The 22,694-nt window shown below is 37.7% G+C and overlaps 1 protein-coding gene and 2 pseudogenes across 2 annotated transcripts in view; 2 read left to right on the top strand and 1 right to left on the bottom strand.

Moving 5' to 3' along the window:
- Positions 1-22,694, top strand: part of DPH6 (diphthamine biosynthesis 6) — a 452,167-nt gene that overhangs the window by 239,266 nt on the left and 190,207 nt on the right. The window contains exon 10 of the transcript XR_013395132.1: positions 13,033-13,082. The gene's annotated coding sequence lies outside the window, so the exon portion shown is untranslated. The remainder of the gene's footprint in view (positions 1-13,032; positions 13,083-22,694) is intronic.
- Positions 2,215-4,883, bottom strand: LOC144329639 (histone-lysine N-methyltransferase SETMAR pseudogene; annotated as a pseudogene). Its single transcript, XR_013395248.1, has one exon. The product of XR_013395248.1 is annotated as a histone-lysine N-methyltransferase SETMAR pseudogene (transcript).
- LOC144329837 (splicing factor 45 pseudogene) lies at positions 18,250-19,558 on the top strand (annotated as a pseudogene).

The raw sequence follows: 22,694 nt of genomic DNA, 5'->3' as shown, positions 1-22,694 counted from the left end.
CATTTTTATTCTTTCTGTAATATTTCATTCCTTTCTGAATTTCTGTGTATCCATTTGGAATCTTTTTTTTTCCTTTTTTTTTTTTTGTCCAGCAGAACTCATGTTAGTATATATTTTAGTGAGAATATGCTGGTGAAAATTTTACATGCTGTTGTTAGTCTGGAAATGTCTTTATTTTGCCTTCTTGTTTCAGGAGTATTTTCCTTCCTTCCTTTCTTCCTTCCTTCCTTCCTTCCTTCCTCTTCCTTTTTCTCTCTCTTTCTTTCCTTCTTCCCTTCCTTTCTTTCTTTTTTTTCTTTCTTTCTCTCTTTATTTCTTTTTCTTTCTTTCTTTCTTTCTTTCTTTCTTAGTACTTACTTTCTTTCTTTCTTTTTTCAGAGTCTGTCTCTGTCACCCAGGGTGGAGTGGTGCAGTGGCACAATCTCAGAACACTGCAACCTCTGCCTTCCGGGCTCAAGCGATCCTCCTGTCTCAGCCTCCCAAGTAGCTGAGACTACCGGCACACACCGCCATGCCTGGCTAATTTTTTGTATTTTTTGTAGAGATGGGGTTTCACCATGTTGCCCAGGCTCGTCTCAAACTCCTTGGCGCAAGCAATCTGCCCGCATCAGCCTTACAAAGAGCTGGGATTACAGGGTTGGGCCATTGTGCCTGGCCCTGGAGAGTTTTTTGCTGGGTATAAAATTCTAGAAAGACAGTTCTCTTTTGGCATCTTGAAGATATATTTCCATTGTGTGTCTTTTATTATTTCCGTTAAGAAGTTAACCATAATTCTTACTGCTATACCTTTGAAGGTAATGTATACTTTTGCCATTTATCTGTTTTCTGGTTTTTTTCTTTGTCCTTTGTCTTTGGTTTTCATCAGTTTTGCTGTACTATAACTAGGTGTGGTTTTCTTTGCCCACATGTCTTTCACTTTGGAAATTTTTGCCTTTATTACTTAAATTGTTTTGTCCTATTTTTTTCTCTTCTGCTCCCTCTGGGACTCTAATTAGATACAACTTTTTACCAGGCCTATATAGCTATAATCTTCTCAGTACTTCCATTCTTTTTATTCACCAAGTTTCAGCTTAAATACTTTCTGGCATTTCTTCTAAATCACTAAACCTCTCTTCAGCTTCCAGTATTCTATTTAACCTACCTAATAAGTCCTTAGTTTCAGTGATTTCATTTTTTTAAGTTTCAGGTTGCCTTTCGGTTCTTTTTTATCCATTCCAGCCAGCTCTCTGGAATCTATAAATTATTCATCCTATCATCTATTTTTGACATATTAATCACAGCTCTTTTTTGAAACAATTTTTTCTTGATGCATAACAGATGTACATAGTTTTGGGGTACATGTCAATAATTTAATACATTCATATAATTTGTAAAGATCAAATCGATATACTTGGAATATCTATTACCTTAACTTTTTTAAAAATTCTAGAAACATTTGAATTATTCTTTTCTAACTATTTTGAAATATACAATAAATTATTGTAAACTGTAGCCATCCTAATGATTTATCAAATACTAGGTCTTATTTCTTCTATTAAACCATATATTTGTATCTATTAATCAATTTATCTTCATATCTCCCTTCCCCCTACCCTTCCTGGCATCTGGTAACCACCAACCTACTCTCTGTCTTCTCAAGATCAACTTTTTTAGTTCCCACATTGAGTATGAACATCCATTACTTGTCTTTCTGTGCTTGGCTTATTTCACTTAATATAATGACTTCCAGTTCCATCCATGTTGCTGCAAATGACAGAATTTTGGCCTTTTTTTGCAGCTGAATAATGTTTCATTGTGTATCTATACCACATTTTCTTCATCCATTCATCTGTTCCTACACACTTAGGTTGATTCCATATTTTGACTATTGTGAATAATGCTGCATTAAACATGGGAGTGCAGATATCTCTTTAATATATTGATTTCCTTTATTTTGGATATATACCCAGTAGTGGAATTACTGGATCATATGGTAGTTATATTTTTAGTTTTTTGAGAAACCTCTATACTCCATAGTTTCTCTGCTAATTTACATTCCCACCAACAGTGTATGAGGGTTCCCCTTTTCCACATCCTCACCAGCATCTGCTACTGCCTGTCTTTTTGACATAAACCATTTGGACTGGGGAGAGATAATATGTCATTGTTGCAAAGTATTTGCAGTTGCTGACTCTGAATTTTAAACCATTATAACTACGCTCAAACACATCTTTATTAATCAAAATAGGAACCATTACAATCAACACATTTTTGCCAATAAGAAATGTTTGTTTATTCCTATAGTGTAAAAATTTGTGCTTTAGGATTCAACAAACTCTTGGAAAGCATTTTCTGCATTCTGCTGGTTGTGGAAGCATTTTCCCTGCAAAAGGTTGTCAAGATGCTTGAAGTGGGCGTTGGTTGGTGAGAGGTCAGGTGAATACGGCGGATGAGGCAAAACTTTGTAGCCCAATTTGTTCAACTTTTGAAGTGTTGGTTGTGCGACATGTGGTCAGGTGTTGTCGTGAAGAACTGGGCCCTTTCTGTTGACCGATGCTGGCTGCGGGCATTGCAGTTTTTGGTTCATCTCATCAATTTGCTGAGCATACGTCTCAGATATAATTTCGCCAGGATTCAGAAAGCTGTAATGAATCAGACCAGCAGCAGACCACCAAACAATGACCGTGACCTTTTTTTGGTGCAAGTTTGGCTGTAGAAAGTGTTTTGGAGCTTCTTCTTGGTCCAACCACTGAGCTGATTATCACCAGTTGTGGTATAAAATCCACTTTTTGTCACATGTCACAATCCCATCAAGAAATGATTCATTGCTGTTGCATAGAATAAGAGAAGATGACGCTTCAATACAATGATTTTTTTTATTTTTGCTAAGCTCATAAGGCACCCACTTATCTAGCTTTTTCACCTTTCCAATTTGATTCAAATACCAAATGACCGTAGAATGGTTGACATTGAGTTCTTTGGCAACTTCTCGTGTAGTTGTTAAAAGATCACCTTCAATGATTGCTCTCAGTTGGTTGTTGTCAACTTCCAACAGCTGGCCACTGTACTCCTCATCTTCAAGGCTCTTACCTCCTTTGTGAAACTTCTCAAACCACCAGTGCACTGGACGTTTGTTAGCAGTTCCCAGACCAAATGCATTGTTGATGTTGCCAGTTGTCTCCGCTGCTTTACCACCCATTTTGAAGTCAAATAAGAAAATCGCTCGAATTTGCTTTTTGTCTGACATCATTTCCATAGCCTAAAATAAACATAAAATAAATACCAAGTAATGTCATTAGCAATAAAAAGAAAAATATGCGTTAAAATGATGTATGTCATAACCACATTTATTTAAAAATGTATTCCAATATCAAATGGCAAATTTCAACAATGCTAAAACCACAATTACTTCTGCACCAACTTACATTTCTCTGATTACTGATGTTGAGTATTTTTTCATATATTTGTTGACCATTTGTATGTCTTCTTTTGAGAAATGTCTATTCAGAGCTCTTGACCATTTTTTTAATTTGATTTTTTTGTTTGTTTGTTTTTTGCTATTGAATTGTTTGAGCTCCTTATATATTCTGGCTATTAATCCCTTGTATGATGCAAGATTGCAATATTTTCTCCCATTCTGTGGGTTGTATCTTCACTCTATTGATCATTTTCTTTGCTGTGCAGAAGCTTTTTAACTTGACATGATCCCATTTGTCCATTTCTGCTTTGGTGACCGGTGCTTTTGATGCCTTACACAAAATAAATATTTGCCTAGACAAATGCCCTGGAGTCATTCTCCAATGTTTTCTTCTAGTAGTTTCATTGTTTCAGGTCTTAGATTTAAGTCTTAAGTCAATTTTGATTCACTTTTTGTGTATGAATAGCCCTGTACACACACAACATGATTTTCTTTTTAGAAAAACCTAAAGATGCCACCAAAAAAAAATGTTAGAACTGATAAATGAATTCAATAATTACAGGATACAAAAATCAGTAGTGTTTATATACACCAACAACAAACAATCTGAGAAGTAAATCAAGGAAACAATCTCATTTGCAATAGCTACGAATAATACATAATACCTAGGAATCAATTTAACCAAAGAACTGAAAGATCTGTACAATAAAAAGTATAAAACACTGATGAAAGAAATTGAAGATAAGACAAAAAGAAAAGATATTCCATGCTCATGGATTGGAAGAATTAATATTGTTAAATTGACAGTACTCCCCAAAGCAATTTTCAGATTCATTGTAGTCCCTATCCAAATACCAAGGACGTTCTTCACAGAAATAGAAAAACAAATCCTGAAATGTGTATAAAACCATGAAAGACTCCAAATGGCCGAAGCAATCCTGAGCCAAAAGAACAAAGCTGGAGACATTACACTACTTGATTTAAAAAAAAAAAAAAAAATTTAAACTGAGTCTCACTCTGTAGACCATACTGGAGTGCAGTGGTGCAATCTCACCTCACTGCAGCCTCCACCTCCTGGGTTCAAGCCATTCTCCTGCCTCAGCCTTCCAAGTAGCTGGGATTATAGGCACCTGCCACTACACCCAGATAATTTTTTTTTTTGTATTTTTAGTAGAGATGGAGTTTCACCATGTTGGCCAAGCTGATCTCAAACTCCTGACCTCAAGTGATCCACCGGCCTCAGCCTCCCAAAGTGCTGGGATTACAGGTGTGAGCCATTGCACCCAGCCTGACTTCAAAATTTACTACAAAGCTATAATAACCAAATCTACATGGTACTGGTATAAAAACAAACACATAGACCAATGGAATAAGCTAGAGAACCCAGATATGAATCCATATGCTTAAAGCCCACTTGTCTTTGACAAAGGCACCAATAGCATACAGTGAGGAAAGGACAATCTCTCCAATGAATGATGCTGGGAAAACCAGATAACTATATGCAAAAGAAGGAAATACACTTCTTTTTAATTTTAGCAAATTAATTTCAATAAATGAGTCACCTGTGGATCTGGGTTTTTTCCCCTCCTGTCCTGTTTTGTGTCATGTCTGTTATTCCTTTCTTTATTAATGCTAAATATTGTGTTTGTTAAACTATAGTGATTCTGGATAATGTTACTTCTCTCCATGAATCTGTTTGGCCATTAGAGTGTTGGCAGATTATCTTAATTCTGGGACTCAGTTACAGATTTTGTAATGCTCAGCCTGCCTCTTGTTTATCTCTGCTTTTCCAGTACGTGGACACCTGAATTCCCAGTCGAGATCCTGGGATTTTTAACCAGGATCCCTCTCCCTTGGAAGTTTCTAAAATCTAGTTTTTGTCTCCATAGGACTGTGAGACTGTGTAAAAACCTTGCTCAGTCCTTCACTGGCTTTCTGCCTACCTTCTTATACTCTTCTGTAATTCAATAATTGTACAAATCATTCAGCAAATAATTTCTTATTCCTCAGCTCATTTATCTTTTGGAAATGCATGCTTTATTGTTTGTACTAGATTTTATAAAATAATTGCATGCATCATAAAATATATGCTTTTAAAATATAGTAGCTTTCCTTATCTCAGCATTTAAAAAAAGATGAAACGTCTTCATATAGTCTGTTTTCCCTGGTACCCAAGTAAAGTTTGTTTGTTTTTCCTGTTCTTTTTTTTTTTTTTTCTTTTTTCATTTTTTTAACCAGGCTTCAGACTCTGTATCATTAAAGTAGTTATTCGTGTTTGGATAGTCATAAGATTATAAAACTTAGCGTTGGAAGGAACCTAAGACATCATCTTCTGTTGGCTAACCTCCCACACAGTGCAGAAATGTTTTCTGCAGCATCCTTGGCATATGCTCATCCGGTCTCAATTTGGATATCTTCAGCAAAGGAGCTCATCATTTCCTGAAACAATCCATTCTGTTGGACAACTCTATTTTAAAAATCCTTATGTTGAGCTAAAATATGCCTCTTTGTAACTTATACTCATTTAATCATTGTTTCAAGTTTTCCTTCTGGAATAAGTCAAAACAAGAGAACATTTCAGATAACTGTACTTAAAGCAGATCTTAATGCCATTCCCGTCTCTCTCGCTCTCTGTGTGTCTTTTTTTTTCTTTCTTGCTCCAAAGCATTGAACATAAATTTCTAAACTTGGATTAATAGTCATAAGGAGGGCATATATTTGGTAATAATTTTTAAATTAGCTTTATTGTAGACAAATTTGTCAGATATTTGAAGACAGAAATTTTTTTGTAATTGTCTTGAATTATATTTTTCTAAAGAAAAAAGAGTAAGACTGCCATTTATTTTCAAAGATGACATGGTATAACCACTTGTGGGGATGTAGAGGAAAAAAAGCAGTCTTCAGTTGCCAAGATGTGATTGAAATCTGAGGGTGTGCATTTTTGTTTTCAGTGCTTGTAAATTGCCTTGAAAACCTGTTGTTTTTAAATTAATAATTACCATAATCATATGGCACCTAATGTTTATTAAGTACTATGTGTAATTCTTGTGTCTTACCTCTCCTTTTAGACTGAATTCTCTGCTCAATAATAATTCTCCAATCTCTTTTAGTATAATTTATCATACAGTTTTTTGGTTTTTTGTTGTTGTTCTTCTTGTTATTTTTGAGACAGCTTTTCACTCTTGTTGCCCAGGCTGGAGTGCAGTGGCGCAATCTCGGCTCACTGCAACCTCTACCTCCTGGGTTCAAGCGATTCTCCTGCCTCAGCCTCTCGAGTAGCTGGGATTACAGGCATGTGCCACCTCGCCTGGATAATTTTTTATTTTTTTTATTTTTAGTAGAGACGGGGTTTCTCCATGTTGGTCAGGCTGGTCTCAAACTCCCAACCTCAGGTGATCCACCGGCCTCGACCTCCCAAAGTGCTGGGATTACAGGTGTGAGCTGCCACACCCTGCCAGTTTATGATCTAAACAGAACAGTGAGCATTAAAGAAGGTACTATTAGTAATCAGAAGGTAATATTAGTAGTAGTCATTCCTTTTAAAGCTGAACTTCAGGTTATTCTATCAGCTAGTACTATTACACAGAAATTTACATATACGTGACATATTGTTTTGAGTAGCTCTAAAAGGCATTCACATAAGGTTATTATGTCCTGTCCTGTTTATGATTTAAGCTTCCACCTACATCCTAACCCCTTCTTCCCATTCATAATTGCAATGTAGTTTTGTAGGCAAAAATTGCTACTTTCTTTGTAACCTGTCAAAAGTGAAAAAAGATCCTCTTTTCTTGCCCCACTGTTCCTCAGCTAAAATGAGAGAAGCCATAGGGCATGCAAGGCGGGACTGCCTACCCTAGAACAGTCCCATATTGGCCCTTTTTACAATGTGCAAAAAGGCAGAGTTTGAAGAGTTAAAACTGTTGTGATTATAACCCTTAAATTTCCAGAGCCTGGTTAGAGGACAGCATGGGGAACGCCTAGTGCTTCAATTATTTTGCGAAAATGCCATTTTTGTGAAATGAATCCCGCTGTCCCTAAAGAATATCCACTCTCGTTCCACGTGGTGTTCTCAATCTGAGCTCCATCGTTAAGTGGTGCCGATGCATGAGTTTCACTCTGATTTAGGTCTGGAATGGATTCTGGGTTTCCAAGTGATTCAAATGTTCACCTAAGTTTGAGTCACTGCTCTAAAACTGCTGTGACACAGGGGGAAAAAAAAAGAAAAAAGAAAAAATAAAGTTTTCTTCTAGGCCCAAAATTTGTGATTTCAAGAGCTGGCATAAGAAAAGTGCTAGTGACAGCCAAAAAGTGCACACAGGAGGATCCCACTGATGATAGATGTTCACATTTCAAGATCCACACATCACTCTGAAACATCTGATTAATTCTAAAGGTAACTTTCAGAAATGTGCCGGTCGGTTAAAAGTGGAAGGTATTTTATTTTCGCCAAAAAATATGTCTTTTTAACCTCAACCTGAGAGGAATCACTTTTAAGATCTGCTGTTCAGAAAATAAGCAACTTAATGAATTAGTTCCATTTTGCAACATTTCATACTCTAGAAGTTTCATCAAAGAAATGATTGGCAAACTTTGAGGAAAATTGGTTCATCTCACTTCCTTTTGTTAGTAGAGGAGAAAAACAGCATGAAATGCTTGTTTCCCTCTGTGCCTTTTTGCTCTTTAAAATGGGTTTAAGGCAGTTACTATGAATTCTGTCTCTAAGAAGGCAAGTTTCACACAACTAATTTTCATTAGGAGTGATATGAGATAATTATCATACAAACATGCCTCCTCTTTTTATGCTGTCTTTTCTAATTTATGCATTGCCACAATCAGTCATTCCACTTGTGCTAACTCTAGGATCGCTTGAGGAAAATATTTTTTCACTTGAATATTAAATATTCTTTTTCTTAGTGACCTACTTCATCATGTCCTTAGCTCTATTTTCTTTTCCTGATACCATTTTCTTTTCTGAGAAAATTATGTCTAAAAACGGTAACTGCCAAATTATGTTTGACCCATTGGTTAGGCATTTCTGATTCTAGCTGCTGGAATGGAATGAATCTTATAGGAGCCAGCAGCTTAGTTCTCACACCAGACACTGGTCCAGAACACTGCCAGAAGGCTGCACCGCAATCAGACTTCAGTTGTGAGAGTTCTTAGTTTCCTTACGCTCCTCCCTCTGTGAAGTATATTTAGCTGAGCTTGTGCATATGACTTCAGTTCATAAAAAGTTTACAAGTGCAGCTGGAATGCTTAGCATTTGATTGTTACATAAATAAGCATTTGAGAACATATGTAAACTTGACAGTGTTAGTACCAGATGTTCCAGTAACACAATAATGTACTTTGAATGTCCGTTCTCACTCTCAGCTTGTTTATTTTGGCAGTACTTCTTTATCTGCTAACTTTCAGATAAGCATATATTTGTTCTCTCCATAGCGCTGATTCTCTTATTGTTACATTCAAATTACATTTATTATATTTAGTGTGTAGAAGTACAAATAACAGAAGCACTAAGACCTAAAATCATTTTTACATATGTCTCCTTAAAATACAAACTGTCTCAGCTCCTAAATGTTTATAGCATATAAAGAAGAAAGAATCTTCTCTGGGTATAGGTATAATCTCATTTCAGTAGCAATTGTCTTTCCAATTGTGGGTTATCCAAGTACTTTTTTTTTCTTTTTGGCCATCAGGAACTTAAATTAAGAGATTTCTGTTACTGTAAAAATTCCCCTGCCTTCCTCAGCTCTTTCCCACGCCTCACCATACCTGACGATTGTTTTGTTTTGCTTGTTTTGGGAGGGTTACTTTATTTTATTTTTGGTTGGAAATAAAAATTGTATACATTTATGAGATACAATGTGCTATTTTGCTATACATTTACATTGTGGAATGATTAAATCAAGCCAATTAACATATCTATCACCTCACATGCTTTTTTGTGGTAAATCATAGAAGCTTTTGACATTCTAGAGGTTTTATTTATTTATTTGTTTATTTATTTATTTATGTAGTGGCAGGATCATAGCTGACTGCAGCCTCAACCTCCTGGGTTCAGGTGATTTTCCCTCCTCACCCTCCTGAGTAGCAGGAATTACAGGTGCACACCACCACATCCAGCTAATTTTTATATTTTTTGTAGAGATGAGGTTTCACCATGTTGCCCAGGCTAGTCTTGAACTCCTGGCCTCAAGCAATCCTCCCACCTCAGCCTCCCAAAGTGCCAGGATTACAGGTGTGAGCCACCATGCCTGGCCAGAAGCTTTTATTTCCTCACAGGTTCATTGTGTAGTTATTTCAGATGTGCGGAAAAGTAGCATGAATAAGAATGATACTAGAATGTTCACATATCTATCTATTTTGTACTGTCATTCACCTGTTGCTGACATTTGCTACATCTGCATTACCATATAACTGTGCTTACTCATTCTCTTTTATCTCTTTGAATATATATGTGTGTTTGTGTGTTTGTATATATGCATATATATATACACACACATAAGATATGCATATATATGTATACATATGCACAGCATATTTTTTCTGAACCTTTTGAAAAGTAGTAGCATGTCCCTTTACTCCTATATACTTCAGTACCTGTTTCCTAAAAATAAAAATATTGTCTTATAACAAGTAAAGTTAAAATTGATGCATTTTTCTAATCCTTCATCTGTATTCCAATTTTGTTAATTAATCCAATGATATCCTTTATACCATTGTTGTTCCTCAGGAAAAACAGGGTCAGGACTGTTTTTAGGACTCAACCTAGGATCAGGACTCAACCTAGGATTTAGACTCTTCAGTCACCTTTTTTTTTTTGAGACGGAGTCTCACTCTGTATCCCAGGCTGGGGTGCAATGGCCGGATCTCAGCTCACTGCAAGCTCCGCCTCCCGGGTTCACGCCATTCTCCTGCCTCAGCCTCCTGAGTAGCTGGGACTACAGGCGCCCGCCACCGCGCCCGGCTAGTTTTTTTTTTTTTTTTTTGTATTTTAGTAGAGACGGGGTTTCACCGTGTTAGCCAGGATGGTCTCGATCTCCTGACCTCGTGATCCGCCCGTCTCGGCCTCCCAAAGTGCTGGGATTACAGGCGTGAGCCACTACGCCCGGCTCTTCAGTCATCTTTAATCTGGAGCATTTCTATAAAGCTTTGTTTTGCTTTTATAGTGTTCAAATTTTTGAAAACTGTAACTCCATTTTTAATAACAGAGAAGTCTTTGTTTTGGTTTTACATGATGTTTCTTGGTGGGTAGACTGAGGTTACATGTTCTGTGCTGAATGCAGAGTGAGAGATGATGTGCTCTTCTCAGGGTGCCACATCAGGAGGCATGCTGTATCCATCTGCCCTCAATGGAGATGTTCGTTTTGATGACCCAGTCAGGGTAGTGCCCAGTTTCTCTACTGTGTGGTTATCCATTTTTCTCTTGCCACTAATAAATCTGTAGGGAAACAATTTAATGTAAATATACTAGATTACAGTTTTTTAAATGACTTGAACTAAACATATTTTTATGACTGTACTGTGCACAGTCATACTATAAAAGCCCTAAAGTTGCCCGGACTTTTCTATCTGCTTTTCTTTATCCCTGAAATGTTCTTTTTCCTCTCAGCCACCTCGCTCTGAAACCACCTTTGTTCGTAAGGGCCACGTGACAACATCCACCCAGTCTTTTTGGTTCCTGACTTTTCTCAGTCTGAGCCTGACTTCTGGAATCAGGCTGAACATGCTGGGTGTGTTCACTGCAGGGAGCTCTGCTGTGGTAACTACAGGTTCTGGAAACCAGAGTGACCTGAACTTTACTGAGGGAGGTAACCTATTTGGAGATAAAGTCCAAATATGGTCAAGAATGAAAGCAAAAGTTTGAAGCCAGAAAGTCATTTCTTAGCCTCAGATGGGAGGTTATGTAAGGCCCCAAAAGGGCAATCAATCATGAAATTCAAAGCCAAAATCAACAGGTTGAGAGACATGGGACAATTGGTGTTAAGGCAAGAGGCTTAGAATTAATGTCCTGAGGTTGATAGAGGTCTGTCTTTATGTGAAAACAGCTCTGCAGCAAAGACACAAGCCTGATAGCCTAACAGAATCTGACTCTGCCCTGCTTTGGCTTTGAATGATAGAACACCATGACTCAATAAGGGGCATGACCTCAGAGAGGGTAGAGCAGGCTCCCAATAAGAGTAAGCATAGTAAGGATGCATGGTGCAGTTCTAGAAAGAAAAGAGCCAATTGAGTTCATCACTTGAATTATTTCCTTTGGTGGGAAATGTATTTTATTTCTATGTAATATCATAAAATATATTTTAGAAACACGCTGTATTATAAACTTCAAGCTCACCTCCAAAGATACAGGAGAACAAAAAAAAAACGTGCGTGAAGTTAGTAAAAGTGATCTAATTAGCATTCTTATAGAATGAGCTGTAGATTTACTGGAGTCTTACGAAAGGGAAAAATACCAGAGCACCAGACTAGCACATCAATCATTTGAGATTGTCTGACAGTCTTGAAGAGGATATCCTGGCTGCAGAAAGCACACTGCTGTCTTAAGGCTAGGGGCCCAGGTCAGAGCATAGTAAGAACAAAAGATGAGCAGTTTTGAAAGGAACCAGCTGGCTTAAGGTGATCCAGAGTGCACAGATGTGAAAACCTTAGTGTTCCAGCAATACAATTACCCAAAACAAGAATAACAGAATAACCACTACGAAATTATAAAACTCGATTTAGCTTGTTGACCCTTCAGGTCTGAGTATTTATGTCATGCTAAGTTTTTCCTACTTTAATGTAATTTTATTTTGTGTCTTCTGGTTGGTGGCTATAAAAAAAACAAAATTTCTTATAAAAGTTGAAAACAAATTGTAACTGATCTTTGTTGGAAATATGTATAGAATTCTGTCTATGTGAGATCTGAACAATCTTTCGTGCTTTTTAAATGGTCTAAGCACAATAACCAATACTTTATAATTTCCTGTATAATTATCTCAAACTTCCTCAAACTTAATACAGGTGGTTTTGTGGCAAGTCAAGAGATGGTAGATCTCAAGTCAATTATGAACTTCCTAAAGTGGTAATTGAATGTAAAACAGAATAATCTAAAACTGAAAACCAAAGTGGTTTGAATCACAGGAATAATCAGGAACTAAAAGCATACGAGATTTGGAAAATGTTAATTTTATTGTTACACAGTGTCTGTGGGTACGTGGTTAAAGTCATGAAAAATAGCTCAACATTCTTTAAGACCTTAGTCATTGTTTTCCATTTAATGATGTTGAACATTTCGTGAGTGTAAGGGGTGTTATTAATAATAATTTGGAGGCAAAACACACCCTAGAAAAGAGTTACTGTGTGCCCTTTAAAGATACTTAAAATGAAGCATCATCTATAGTAGAACTAACAGCATACTACCTGACTTGAGACAACAAGTTTACTTACTCCACAGACATTATCAAACACTTCAAACCTTTATGGATGTCTCAGTAGTGTTAATGAGTACAGGAGTTGGTTATGTAAAAATTCCATGTTGTATTCACCAGACCGTACAAGGAGATTTCCCCATTTGCTCTCATATGAAGATGTGAAAACAATAATATTAAAAGTGTCCCTCTGTGACTAGTTGTCTTTATTTTCAATTCTAGGACAGAACAGCATAAAATAAGCAGAATTACAAATTTGATTATCAAACTCTGTAAGTATATCACGTTCGTTTGTTATTTGTATTCAGAGAATGTGAGAGTGAGACTGTAATTTAGCTGCAGCTTGCTGGGGTTTTTTTTTTTTTTTTTTTTTTTACCATCAAAATAGCTTCATAGAGATGAGCTTTGAAGAATGGCTTAAACATACTGTTTTTTCTTTCTTCTCAGGTTAGTGTCACTTCAAAAATAAAAATAAAAATAGGCGCTCTTACTGGAACATAGGGAGTAATGCTAGGTATAAACAGGATTAGAATATACTTAACTGTGGTAATCCTTCCCGACACACATAGAGATGAATTGATAACCGGATTTGGCATTTCAAATATTTTTTACCCAAGGCAAAGGCTTTAGGGTGTTTTCTCGGAATTAGAGAGTTTAGAGATGAAAAAGGTGCCATTTATTATTTTCTCTTTCTGTCAGCTTAGGACTTCTCTTTGCAATCATGTTTATAATACTGGGCCTGTCTGTTCTTAAATGTTTCACCTGTTGAAGGATGTTCCATCAGAGGATGTGCTAAAATTTTAGATTGTGTGTACCAGAGGTTCTGACCGAATAATATTCTGATAAAATCAAGTAAGGTAATGTATTGGAAAGGAACTTGGGCTTAGAATCAGCAGTAGTGAGTTCTAGTCAGGAATCTGTAATATAATTTGTACATGATCTTGAGCAAATCACTTAGTGTCTCTCCATGTTCTATTTCCTCATGTGAGATGTGAAAGGTTTGGGCTAGCCTATATGATTCAATTTGTTAGATAATCAGATAAATATATCATTTAATCAGATTAACCACATCAGTGTATCAGTTCAGCCAAAATATTTGTCATTTATATAAGAAAGACTATAATAAATCAGAAAACTAGATTTTTATATCTGAGAACCTCAATTTTTGTTTTCTTAACATTAGTACTACTTTGCCAAGTAATGGCAACTTAAAAGATCTTTCTCTCAAACCTGGCAGTATTATACCATTTTTGCTACAATATTATTTTCAGGAATATAATCACAGCTTACCTATTACCAGGGCCTTAGAGCATAAACAAAAAAAAAAATGACTTTTACAATCCTACTTTATCCTAGGACTCAATAAAGAAAATTAGTATGCTTCTTTTAAAAAAAGGGGAAAAAAAGATGACTCATATTCCCATTCCTCCAAAATATAGAATATTCAAATGAAGAGTAAATAGACACTAACCTCTCCTCCTTTTTTTTTTTTTTAACTTCAGAGCTTACTGATTTGAATAATTTTCTTTTCAAAACTGGTAGAATATTTTACTTTATCATCACGTTATTTTTGATTGCAAAGCTGCAACCTGAACTGTATACTTATACTGAAAAATGCATAGGATTTGGAGTCAGGAGATCTAGCTTCAAGAATCTGTTCTGTTACCTCCTATATATATAATTTGAGTAATTTCTTTAACACCTTTGAATCTTGGTTTATTATTATTATTATTAGAAAGTATTATTAAGTTCAAATATTAAAGATGGAAGCAAGGAAGAGGAATGGAACTAATACTTCTGGAGCACCCTGCCACAGCATCATGATGGAAAAGTCAGGGAGTGCTTTATTTTCTAACTCCAGTGTAATGTACTTTCTAACTGCTGTGTAAGAGACAACACACCGCCACATTATCACCTGTGTAAGAGAAGGAAACTCAACCTTTTGGGATTCTTCAAGAACAAGGAAGAGTTGCCCCAATATGGAGAAACTCTAGTTTTTCTCTACCACTTCCTTTCCGCACCATTTCTCCAAATTTTATTTTTTAATATATAAACCATTGTAAGTTTATAGCTTACAAGTGTAATCAATGTGGTTCCACACAAATCTGCAAACTGACTTATATATCAGAAGACTGTAATTCAAGTCTGAATCCCAGTGAATATTTAGCTGAAATGCCATGAGAAAAAAAGAAAAAAGAAAAATCATCTTCATTGTGGATTTGAGATAATTACTTTCAAAAATCACTGCAGCCCCAATCCAAGAAAGGGCCACAAGGTTTAATTGTGGGTGTGCTATTTACAGATTAATTAGGACATTTAACTTCATTTTTTATACCACAGAATTAATCCCATAAAAATTAGTGATCTCGAAGGAGTCAGTTGTCAACTCTGACAGGATCTCTTTGCCATAATCTATTAAAATGCTGCTTTTATCTTGTCTTGCCTGTGTCATATTTTATGGATTTTTTCATAAACACTGCCTATACTTCATAAATGTCTCAATTTTCTAGTCTATTAACATTACTTCAAAAGCAATTGATAAAAGAGTAGGGCATGCATGAAATAATACACCAATAATGTGAAGTGCTGGAGGCAAGAACAGTGGGTAGGATCTGCACAGCTTGTGAGCTGAAACAATGAAAGGATGTTTTATCTACTACAATAAAGAAACAAATGATCATTTTTGATAGTAGAAAAAAGATTGCTAGTAATTGGGCAGATGAAAAATGGGTTATACAGAAAATACAGCATAGTTTAAAAATGATAACTGAAAGGAGAAAATAAATGTCCCCAAGTACATATTTACATTAGTGGAAACCTTTTCCCTTTTGTTACCAAAGATTTGGTATTCAGTTTGATTTGTCTTAGTTCTAGATATGATAGTCTTATTCTATATATAAATATTTCCTTTGTATGCATATATTTGTACCAAACCTATGTATGTATTTTATGTGCTGACTACAATAAATGTTGGAATTTATTTTTTTAATCTTTTTAATTATTATTATTATTATTTTGAGATGGAGTCTTGCTCTGCCCCCCAGGCCAGCGTGCGGTGGCACTGTCTCAGCTTAGTGCAAACTCCACCTCCCAGGTTCAAGCAGTTATCCTGCCTCAACCTCCCAAGTAACTGGGATTACAGGCACATACCACCACGCCCAGCTAATTTTTTATATTTTTGGTAGAGTTAGGGTTTCACCATGTTAGCCAGGCTGGTCTCAAACTCCTGACCTCAAGTGATCCACCCACCTTGGCCTCCCAAAGTGCTGGGATTACAGGCATTAGCCACCATGCCTGGCCTAACTTTTTTATTCTAGTTTTTGAAGTTAATTTTTCTTTTGATGTATAGATGATATGTCTATAGCATCCTCTTTAGATTTCTTAAGCCCTAATATAAGACCTAATATAATGAAATAAGAATCTTTGTTTGGATTTGTACCACAAATTTAATTGAATAAACTGACTTTTCAAAACGTATTTGGTAATTATGTATTTAAATCAACTAAATGAAAAGCAAAGAGGAGAAAAGTTACTAAGCAAGTTGCAGAATTTCTGATTTTTCTTTCATTTTATTCTTCATATTTTACCACCTGACTTAGCTAAATGAAGCCAGATATTGTCTGAGCTTTCATTCTTAAGGCATCATGTTATAAACAGAGTGACCTTAGACCTCAGTATGTCTGCACAGTCCTGGTGTTATCCTGTAATTATCGATAGCTCCTTCTGTCACTCATAAGTGTCCTGGCTTGGATAACAAAGTCATGTTTACCTATTAAATATGTGATCAAATGAATATTAGAAGAAATGTTTGAGTAATACATACGGTTTTTAATTTCTCTAAACCTACATAGTACTACCTAAAATAATTGTGATTTAGTGTTGAGAAAGGTCTTTGGTTCTTGATTTATATAATTCCTTTTTTAAACTTGGAAATGAGACCATTTTCTTGTTGCTCAGATGAAGAAATAATCTCAAATAACTGGATTGTGATCATTCAATTCTAATAGCTTGAAAAGAAGATGATTTTTCTCATGCCTTGATAGATGGTGATAGAATATATTGCTGAATTGTCCTAGTGGCACTCTATAAAACAGGTAATGTCGTGGAGTAAAGTATAGGACTCAGCATAATGATGATGCCATGTGTGCCTGTAAGCTTACAGGGACACAGAAGATCATGATCAAGGGGGATTCTTTAGTTCTCAAGTGTTGCAAAGAATATTTGAAACTCCCAGTCCTTGGCACATAACTTACAGAAACAGTCAACAAAATTATGTGGGAAATATCCAGACTTACCGTATGGGGTGAAAGATAATACCCAACATAATAGTTTATTAACTTGGCTTAATTCCCACTTCTCTCCCATTTGTCTTTTCCCATGTCAGGAAGCAGCATAAAAATTCGCCCAGTTGCTCAGGCCAAAAACCTAGACATGTTTCATGTTCTCTTTTGCCCATTGCATCCATAAACAAATGCTGCTACTTTAGTCCCGAAACCATTCAGAATCTACCTACTGCTTTTCATCTCCATTCTTACAATCATAACCCGAGCTACCTTCATTCTTCTCTATGGTTTTACAATTGCCATGTTACCTGCTCTGCCCTGCTTCTACCCTGGCTGCCTCCTCCATGATTTATTCTCAGTGTAGCACTCAAAATGATCTTTTAAGAATGTAAATCTGATTACACAATTCAATAGCTTCCATTACATTTAAAACAAAACCCAAGCTTCTCACTGTGGCCTGTGAGTACTACATGATTATACCCTTGTCTGCCCCATCTCCTACCATTTTTTTCATTTTTCACTGTGCTCCATCTCCCATTTTTGTTCATTCAGCATGCCAAGCTTGTTCTCACTTGCTGTTGTCCCTGCATGGTTGGCCTAGGACAAATGATTTTCTTCCCAAATATTTGTGAAATCCATTCACTTCTCACCACTTCTGTGCTCACAGTCCTAGTACAAGCTCCCATCGTCACTCACCCAAACTTCCCTGCCTCACTCACCCACAACTTCCTAACTGGTCTCTGCGTGTTAAATCGGCTATCCAACCAGAGTGGTATTTTGGTAAGTGCATGTTTGATTGTGTTGAGCCCTAGAACTATATTCTAGGAGCTGAACATACTGCCCTGGCCTGATAGAGTTTATATTTTATTGGAGAAGCAGATGCCAAGCACACACAAAAAAGAATAATTTCAGATTCTGCTAAATACTATGAAGAAAATAAGTCGAGACTCAGTGATAGAGAATAATTGAGGCGAGATCCATTTTTAGATTAGGGAGTCAGGGAAGTCTTTCCCCAAGGTGTATCTGTGTGAAGAGCTGGGGAGAGGCAGGAAGGAGTTAGGATTGGGGAAACATAGTGAGAAAGAGCATGTTGGAGATGGGGCGCGCTCTCCCCGCAGCCGGCACTCCCTGACCCCGTGCCGCCGAGCGCCCCGCGGACTCAGCGGTGGGTGGCGCCGCCTTGGGCTCCTGCCTTCCCGGCTCCAGGCTGCCACCACCTCAGCCCATGGGCAGAGTCGGCAGGCGGGCAGGCATTAAACTGAAGAAAAGATGTCCCTGTACAATGACCGGGGAGAGGAAACCAGTGACTCAAAAACAGAAGGCAGGTCCAAAAAACCCAAACTTCTGCAGTCAGCTTCAGGTGAAGAAGGCAGCTCTCACTCAAAGGCCAAAGGACGAAACAAAGTACAGTTCTTGCCCCAGTCATTGACCTAAAACGAGGTGGCTCCTCAGATGACCGGCAAATTGTGGACACACCACCGCATGTACCAGCTGCGCCGAAGGATCTTGTTCCCACTGGGTTTTCTGCAGGGGAAGTTCTGATTCCCTTAGCTGACGAATATGATCCCATGTTTCCCAACGATTGTGAGAAAGTAGTGAAACGCCAGAGAGGAATGACAAAGACAGCGGGAGCTGGAAAGACAAAAGGAAATAGAAGAAAGAGAAAAAAGGCATAAATACAGACATGATGCAAGTGAGTTTTCAAGGAGATCAGATCCAGATTGTGATGAGGATGAAGATTAGGAGCGAGAGAGGAGGAAAACAATTATGGGCGGAGCTGCCATTGCCCCACCCACTACTCTGGTAGAAAAAGACAGAGTTACCCCGAGATTTTCCTTATGAAGAGGACTCAAGACCTCGATCACAGTCTTCCAGAACTGCCAGTGCTCCCCCAGTGTACGAGGAACAAGACAGACCGAGATCTCCAACCCTGCCCAGCACAACTCCTTCCTCGCTAACTTGGAGGGGCACGGTGGCGCACAAGAGCCTACGGAAGTACGGCTTCCAGGAGGGCCAGGGTCTGGGGAAGCACGAGCAGGGGCTGAGCACCACCCTGTCAGTGGAGAAGACCAGCAAGCTGGGTGGCAAGATCATCGTGAGTGACGCCACAGAGAAAGATGCATCCAAGAAGTCAGATTCAAATCCCTGACTGAAATATGTAAGTGTCCTACTAAAGTGCTCCTACTAAGGAACATGGTTGGTGCAGGAAAGGTGGATGAAGACTTGGAAGTTGAAACCAGGGAAGAATGTGAAAAATATGGCAAAGTCGGGAAAAGTGTGTTGTTTGAAATTCTGGTGCCCTTGATGATGAAGCAGTACGGATATTTTTAGAATTTGAGAGAGTTAAATCAGCAATTCAAGCGGTTATTGACTCGAATGGGAGGTATTTGGGTGGATGGGTGGCAAATACATGTTTCTACAGTTTGGAAAAATTCAGGGTCTTGGATTTGGCAGAACAAGTTTGATTTTAAGAACTATTACACAAGTCATCTCCAGTGATCCTTAAATGGACTACAAGCTGAGAAAAGAAGGAAAAAGGTCACAGCTTCCATGGCTGTTGCATACTGAGACTCTTGGAGGGACTTCTAAGATATATGTTGATTGATCCCTTTTTTATTTTGTGGTTTTTTTAATATAGTATAAAAATCCATTTAAAAAACCAAACAAAAAGAAAATGTTAGAGACAAGGTTGGAGAGATGGGAGGCAGTATTAAGAGATAAAGAGTAGTGGATTTGGCACATAATCTGGAGGCAGAACTAACAGGTTGCTGATGATTGGTGATGGAAAGGTAGAAATTAAGGATGAAACCTAGGTTTTTGCCTTGACCACCAAATAAATGGTAGTCTTATAAACTGAGATGGAGAAAAGTAGGGAAGGAGCAAGTTTGTTAGTGGAGAGAAATCAAGTTTTTTTGACGGGGGTGGCTGGAGCAGGTTAAATTGACTGTATCTAGTAGACCACCAAGTGGCTGTATCAAGCAGGTAGAAGATTGTGAATCTAGAACTCAAGGTCAGGGCTGTAGATATAAAATGGAAAAAATCACAGCATATAGATAGAGATTAAAGTCTAGGAACCAAATAAAGTCACCTATAGAGAAAAGATAGAGAAGTGAAGAGGAGAGAGATCAAGTCCTATAGCACTTTTAATAAGATCAGGCAATGTCCTTACCAAAAATATGTGGTCTCTCAGAAGAAGAAATGAGAGACTGGGGGGAAAAAATAAAGAATTAAGTCATGGGACAAATGCTGCTCTGAATACAATAAGAAAAAGACAGGAACTGGCCTCAGGATTTGTCAAAATGAAAATTGTTGAGAACTTAGACATGACCGGATTCAACAGATTGGTGGAGATAAAAACCTAATAGGTTTAAAAAAAAACTGAGGAAGGGAAAAGAGTGGATATAGATTTCACTCGCAAGGAACTTTGCTATAAAGAGGAACAGAAAAAAGGCAGTTGACAGAGAAAATTGAGGACAAGGGGCTAAAAAAAAATTGGTTTCAAGTTTGGAGTCATGATAGCATATTTTTTATGTTAATGGGTATAACCATGAAAAAGGATAAAACTGAAGACACAGGACAGTGAAATCATAATTTCAGTATCTAAATCTTTGCGTTGGCAAGATGGGTTGGAACTTGAAGTGGAGTGATTAGTCCTAGATCGGAGCAGGGATAATTCTATTGTGATCCTAGGGAAGGGGCAGCATATGGGCTCATCAGGCTGTAGACTTGGTATTGGGAAGGTGGAATAAGAAGCCAGGCCATCAGGTTAGAGAATATGAGATAAAAAAATGGTTGTCAGGGGAAAGAGAAAGTTAAAATACTAGGAAAATATAGTAAGATTGGGCAGCATTAAATGCCTGCTTGAAATTTATCATCATAAATGTAATGTGAAATCTGTCTCCAGTTATGTGTTTTTCTCTAGTGGCACAAAGTAGCTGGAGAGTTGGGTGTAACTTTTGGGATTTTGACAAGATAATACAACGGAGTAGCAAGGAGCAAAGGAATATGGGTATGATTAAAGTGATAGAGCCTGTAATCTGAGCCAGATAAAGAAGGATGTGAGCATATTGGGAGTGAGAGTGGTATAGTAAAAAGTGGTAGGGTCGATAAATTGGAGGTCTGAATGAGATATAAAAATTTTAGAGGAAGGGAGCTAGAATAAGTAGGCTTTAAAATTAGAAGATGGTAGTTAGCAAATCTGCACTTAAAAATCAGAATTTTAGAATTAATGTAGTTATTGGTGATGACAAGGCCAACCAGTGTTTCGGAAGCTTTTTAAAATGAACGTAGTAAGTAATATAATGTTCAAGAAGACAAGTCAATTTGTACAATACGTACATGATATGTAATTGAAGAAATTATGAAACAATATTTACCTGACTTCATTCAATCAACTCTGATATTTAAAAATCTATTCTATGTTACTTAATATGAAAAATACTGGTTATAACTCATTAAATTGATTTTTATTATTACTAATGGATCAGACTTTGCATTCTGAAAACAGCTCTAGTGATCATGGGAATGAGTGACTGGTGTGGGGTGGAGGAAAGGATTGTTGGTATTATAGAATTCAGACACCTGAGAGTCCACAGTGTCAGATGGATTATCCACCTAGATGTAGAAGCCATCAGGGATGATGACAGGAGTAATGGCATGGAGGAAGACAATGGAAGTGGTGGTGTAGTCTGGTAGTGGTCTGTGCTTCTAAGAGACTGGAGATTTTTTTTTTTTTTTTTTTTTTTTTTTTTTTTTTGAGATGGAGTCTCACGCTGTTGCCCAGGCTGGAGTGCAGTGGCGCGATCTCGGCTCACTGCAAGCTCCGCCTCCTGGGTTCACGCCATTCTCCTGCCTCAGCCTCCTGAGTAGCTAGGACTACAGGCGCCCGCCACCGCGCCCGGCTAATTTTTTGTATTTTTAATAGAGACGGGGTTTCACTGTGGTCTCGATCTCCTGACCTTGTGATCCGCCCGCCTCGGCCTCCCAAAGTGCTGGGATTACAGGCTTGAGCCACCGCGCCCGGCCTGGAGATTTTAAAGAGCTAGAGAAGACACATTACCTCCAGGTCCTAGAATGTGGGTGGGAAATAAAAAGCAACTTTCATTTTGAAGTACTCAGGAAAAGATGCAGACTTAGAGTCCTGTCTTCACTGTGAGCAAAAAGGTGAAGAAAAAGTCAACAGAAAGAATTGTGGACTTGGGGAGATTTTGTTACTGAGAGATTCTGATTTCCATAGGGTCCAGGGAAAGGCTTTGGGAGGTCAGAGATGGGTTGGAGATGGGTTTAATGAAAACGACTTGGGAGACTTGGACTGAAATTAAATGTGGGCCTGGTCAGTTTTGATGGTAACACAAGGAAAAGTGGGTAGTGGCCCTTATTAGCCTTGTTCACAGGCTTGGTTTCTTAGCTAGTTTGTAGAGGTAAGATGGTGGTGTGTGGGTTAAGGAAGAGCAGCCTCCCTGGGAGCAAGGTAGTTGCAGCAACTGCCCTTCAACTCTGAGTAGCCGACATGGCACTAGGATAGAGGATTGGTACTGTGAGGGAAGGCAGCTGAGCCCCGTGAACTCACCATGCACATATCTCATCCTGTTCCTGGTAACT

The sequence above is a fragment of the Macaca mulatta genome, chromosome 7, assembly GCF_049350105.2.
Source record: "Macaca mulatta isolate MMU2019108-1 chromosome 7, T2T-MMU8v2.0, whole genome shotgun sequence".
In the NCBI taxonomy this organism is placed as follows: Eukaryota; Metazoa; Chordata; class Mammalia; order Primates; family Cercopithecidae; genus Macaca; species Macaca mulatta.
The sequence above is the reverse complement of the archived record's forward strand: the minus strand, read 5'-3'. Positions and strand labels throughout refer to the sequence as shown.